A 6,000-nucleotide genomic window follows, 5' to 3' on the forward strand; every position below is an offset into this window, starting at 1 on the left:
AAATGCAAAATAGTTTCAGTATTAAAATACATTCAACATGGGAAATGTAAGCCCAACAAACCGCTAGGAGTTCATCAATAAGCATCCATGTTTAGAACCATTGTCAACGTTTGTCCATCTATAAATGATGCTCAGGTGAAAGCAAGTGCATTTTAACCTTAGAGTTCCTGCACTCCGTTGTGGAAATGGATATGTACGTTCAAACGTATAGCATCAATGAATATGTACAAAATTTCATCATAGAAAAAGTAATAAAAAGCACCTAACGAATATATGTTCAAGCAAACAAACAACATTAAACTTTCAGACAGGACGGTTATTGAATTATTGAATCTGTACTGGAGACTGCGCTTTTCTAAAAAAGGAGACGAAACAGCAAATTGTTTTGTCTGCATGAATAATGCACTAGAACCACAGATAAATGTCTAAAGAAAACATCCAAAATTATCATAGAAGTATTCAAATATTTAACATCTCGCATAGAAAAGATGGTAATGCCTTTGTCCCGTCTACGTTCAGATGCATATGACCATATCTAGCGGCATATATCTGCCTATGATTTGCCCCCACCCCCATTTTAACATAAAAATGCTCAAAAATCATTTGCCAATTCTGTTTTTTAGATTTTGTAAAGATTCCTTACGGAACTGCAGATTGGTCTGATTTATTATCAGTGACTTCAAAACAATTGACAAAGGAATGATAGCGCATAAGTATATTAATATACTTGTCATATAATCACTACCTGAGAATACGCCACTGACTAAAGGACTGAAGTCCTGAACATGTAGAGGGTGGCCTCAGCTGTATCTAATAACTTGAACCATTTACAAAGTATTTCTCCAGAGCCAGTATTAACTTCTGTCTGGTCATTCCAGGTAATATATTTGGCTATTTCTTCAGACAGCAAAGTAATTAATTTTGAAGAACCTGAAATATACTGAAATAATTTGTATGCTTCATCCTCGGAAAAAAAACAGAAATTTACTTTCCATGGAAAAATACAAATATGTCTTGTATCTGTCGTTCTCATGGTCACAATAAAGATAAATATACTCTGACGATGCACAAGAATGAAATGACAAAGCAACCTTTCCCCTTTTAAAGATTACAAGTTATGGGCACCTAAGTCATTTAGAGCTCTTGGCAAGGCTCGATATGTGCGAATAAGTAATCTGTTCAACTAGGAAAACTGGAGAATCCGGAGATGCAGGCTTTAATTTCTAAGCAGTGATATATATTTAATCTGGACTAAGGGTGGTCACTCGATTTTTGTAAGTGGAATAAGTAATACTCTTTCATCGGACTGAATGGATTCGACCAGGTCATTGAAATTTCAAAGGTAATTCAGTTAAGCATGCTATTGTGTATCTAGTCTGCTGTCTCTTACAATTAAGAATCATTAGAAATAAAAACAATTCTCTAAATATTATCAAAAAGTCTATAAGAAGCAAAAGCAAATAGGTTGCATATATAGGTACTAATAAATAAAAAGCTAATAAAATTCATGTAACATCTGATGAGTTACATACAGATTTGGCTGAGGTAATGTGGACAATCTGGTAATCCCTTTGCATACTACGTCCAGCTGAAAACATGCTACACATGTGCACCAATTATGACATTCAATTGTTCTTCGAGGGAAACTACGTGCCAATCTGTCCTTAAATTGGCTCTCAGATATTGAAAATGTTGTCTCTAATTCTCCTGAATAGAGAGTCGGACCGTTTCGGTGGCCTAGTGGTCCGCCTCGGATGCGGGAGGTCGTGGGTTAGATCACCGGCCGAGTCATACCAAAGACTTACAAAAATGGTACTAACAGCTGCCTCGCTTGGCGCTCAGCATTAAAAGGTTAGTGTTAGGACTGGTCGGCCTGGTGTCAGGATAATGTCACTGGGTGGGACATCATGCAACGTGTCTGCGACATGATGCCCCTGTGCTAGACATCACTATAAATTGCCACACCGCAGACATCGTAGCGATATGAGTGAAAAATTTTTAAAGCTACGTTAAAAATCCAAATCACACACTCACTGAATAGAGGGTCATGCTAACATGGAGTTTGCACCAAAAATCTTCTAAAGGTGCATTCTTTGTCCTCACTGAAAATGATGTCGATCTTGCATCTAATAACTTAGTGGCTAAGTTGAAACTCTTCTCGCTGAGGAGTCTGAGGTGGTTTTAACACTTAGCAGTCAAAATGTAGAAATGGTCATTTCGTGAATTCTTGTTTATTCTTTATGTGAAGTTTATCATTTTAATATTTTTAGAACATTATTTGGCTCCATAGTGTCAAGACTGTACTGGGTTGCCGTGGAACACTAAGACATTCAAATTTGTAACAACCTGCTTTGGTATGGAAGAAGTATACACGGTTGAGGGGACATTCGCATAAGCAGGTACGAAATCGGTTCCAGGCAGTAAGACATTGATTCAAGATCATAACGGATCTTGTGACACTTGGGACTAGACTGAGCTCAGGAATTTTATTGAGCATATCACTGTATGATCAATATGTTTACTCCAGACCTGTGTTTTAATTTCATATTGTACATGATGTAGGAATAGATACAGAAGCACTGACAAACAGAGTGCTCTAGCCACTTGTTGCAAATGGTGAGATGGATCGGCAATAAAGACAAGGGTTGAACTGCTGCTGAACATAAAGCTAATACGGTCCTATAAAGTTTTGCATTTACACTATTTGGTTGTATTATTAATTTCTCCTGGAAAATAAGGTAACTTAAGTGTTTTTGGAAAACGAATGACATTGGTCAATTGAGTGTGAGGAGCTAAAGTTTATAGACCAATGGGTCTGCAGGGTCGCGGGATTTTGAAGCATCCTTCAAGGTCAAGTGAGAGAAAATATACATGGAATAATTCCAAAGATATTCATAATGAGTACTGAATTGGAATTCGGCTTGTGGATTTCATTTAACTTCTGTACTATTTTCCACGATAGCCATTATATTTATGGACGGAGAGGGGTGATCATTTTCTGTTGTTTTATTTGTGTTTGTTTATCTGGGTTTTTTGTGTTATATGAAATTCAGTGTTGTTAGATCTTTAGATCTATGAAACGCTAATGCAACACCATATCTGTTGATGAACTACACACTTTATCATACCTGTTAATGAACTATATGTGCATTTATTGTATCTGTATATGAACTAATAATATATTATCCCATACCTAATGACTTACACCACTGACATTCGTTCTAATAACTTCGTATATTTCTAAATAATACTATTTCGTTGCAACTGCATCTGGTGTTTACATGACGTCAATAGATTTTCGTTTCCATCTTTTGAATGACTCCATCGGTGCTGTATCAGCATGGTAATTCCTAATCAGCAACGAGTTACAACAGCAACTACAGTTCAGTCAAAAGCGAGTAGAAATGATTTTCAATACTACTTCTTAGGAACCAGTCAGTCAAAAGCGAGTAGAAAGGATTTTCAATACTACTTCTTAGGAACCAGTCAGTCAAAAGCGAATAGAAAAAGTCTTTAATAATACTTCATGGGATTCAAGACTCATTAGAATCACACGATTTGTATGCAGTTGTAATCTAAGTCCTTCACGTTTTTAGTTTATTTAGCCAGATTCACATAAGGATATGCGCGATGGTGTTAGATTTGCATATTCATTAAGTTACATATCATAAATAAATATATCCCACTAATATGGAATTTTGCGTCTTCACAAGATGTAGCCCCACGCACTTTCGTCTTTTACACTACCCTCACTTCACGATTCAAGTCAGAATATTTCATGAATATTAATTCCGTATTCTCAGTGGATACGCAAAAATAATACAAACTTGAAGACTAAAATATAATACATATTTATAGGTGTATGTGTGTTCTCCTATTACTATTAATAATTACTGCACACTTATCTTCAGAGATGCTGTGGGACTAGTATAGCTCATATGTTATTATGACCATCGATTCAAGAGAATTAGCGACAATATTTTCTATATAGCCGAAACCATATTTCATGTCAGATCGGCTCTATTTTCAGCCACGACCAACTAGGTATCATAATAAGTCTTCTGGTAAAAACCTCAGGGCAATATGACGTTCATAATGATTCTGGTCCCAGGGTTTAGCTTTAGCGGGCTTAAGGTTCTACATTTTATTACAAGTTCATCGCATATTGGGCCCTTAGAATACCTTCGTTGGTACTTTTTCTCTATTTCAAATCGATAAATTCAAGCTGTTTGCACCTGTTGCTGAACGAAATCCAGCACAGATTGCATTCCTCTCCCATATTACCTTCAAAACAGTTCTGGAGTCTGTGCTTCATGCTTCCTTAACACCTGCATCACTGAACGCCTAAGAACTTAGTTCTATCAGAACAATATATTTGTACTAACATATCACCTGTATTTGTTATGAATTTAGTATTTTTATTTCTCATTTAGAAAACAATATGTTCCTACAATCCAGGCTTCATACTTTTCTATAACTTCAGCGATTGTTTGCGGTCAACCATTTCATCTTCTTTGGGATAGGCAGGGGCTGATATTTTCTTTCCAACCAGGATATTTGTTCCTTTCAGCAGAAGATTATTTTTTCTCTCAAAATAATTGGAACAAAATGAATTAATTTTTCTAGAATTCAGTACAAGAGATTTTTTAAGCAATATCAATTTGGGAATTCTAATTTTATTCATAACAAATCCTAGTGGCATATTTTGCCCCACCCCCACTACCCAGAAATTCAAATGGCCGGTATCTGATGATGCAGATTCCACATGAAATAACTAATAAAAAACGATCTTTTACAAGCTTGTTGCAAACAGCAAGAACAGTCGACATGATGTAGCTTATTTATAAATGCTTGCTTTCTGACCTGGCACAAGTTTTGCCGCACAGTTAGCAATGAGTGTCTTCTATGTAACACAAGGGCATCTTTTGCTCTTTCTTTTCATGCATTTTTTCTTGTGAGCGATTACACCAGAGTTGGTGCCAGAATTTTATCTAAAGGGGGCAGCTCCTCTCCTGTCGTTAAATTAACGGATGAATATAAGAACAAAGAGGGGGATGAGGAAATGGTTGTAGTGACTTTTGATTGCCTACTGATATATCCTTGGTATGTGAGATAACAAAAGTAATTAAAGCTCATTCTCAATGGACTAACCAGGCTAAAAAGATAATTTACCATCTTTAGAATGGTCTTGTAGAAGAGCATTTCCTTTCTCAAATCAGTCTAGTCCTGCAATGGAGGGGTTGTTCTCCAGCTGAAAGACACTGCTAAAGTTGAATGAACCATCTTCTTCCTTGTACAGGCCAGAGGACTTAGCTTCCTTCGTCAGGTCGGGCGACATCAGGTCCATATTCCCCTTAATTGATAACTAGTTGGAGATGTTCATCATCCCTTCTGCAAAAACAAAAATCAATAAATACAATGTAAATCTATTATAAGCAGAACTGATTGAATTATCTTTTATAAATTCACCTGTATGTATGAAAAAGTGTGCTCATGTCAAAAAGCCAAGTGGGATATAATCAAACATGACTAGACTTGTTATAAAACTGACATTATCTTGTCACTAAGTATGTATGTTAACAGTGTATCACATTCATGTTAATCCTTATTTTGATATCACATCTTTCTGTTGTATCACATTAATGTTAATCTTCATTTTGATATCACAAGTTTATATTGTATCACATTCATGTTAATCCTCATTTTGATACATCTTTCTGTTGTATCACATTCATGTCAATCCTCATTTTGATATCACATCTTTCTGTTGTATCACATTAATGTTAATCTTCATTTTGATATCACAACTTTATATTGTATCACATTCATGTTAATCCTCATTCTGATACACCTCTTTTTATTGTATCACATGCATGCTAATTCTCATTTTGATATCACATCTTTCTGTAGTATCACATTAATGCTAATCTTCGTTTTGATATCACAACTTTCTATTGTATCACATTCATGTTAATCTTCATTTTGATATTACAACTTTAT

The sequence above is a fragment of the Sinohyriopsis cumingii genome, chromosome 14 (assembly GCF_028554795.1).
Source record: "Sinohyriopsis cumingii isolate HCF-2022 chromosome 14, ASM2855479v2, whole genome shotgun sequence".
NCBI lineage: Eukaryota > Metazoa > Mollusca > Bivalvia > Unionida > Unionidae > Sinohyriopsis > Sinohyriopsis cumingii.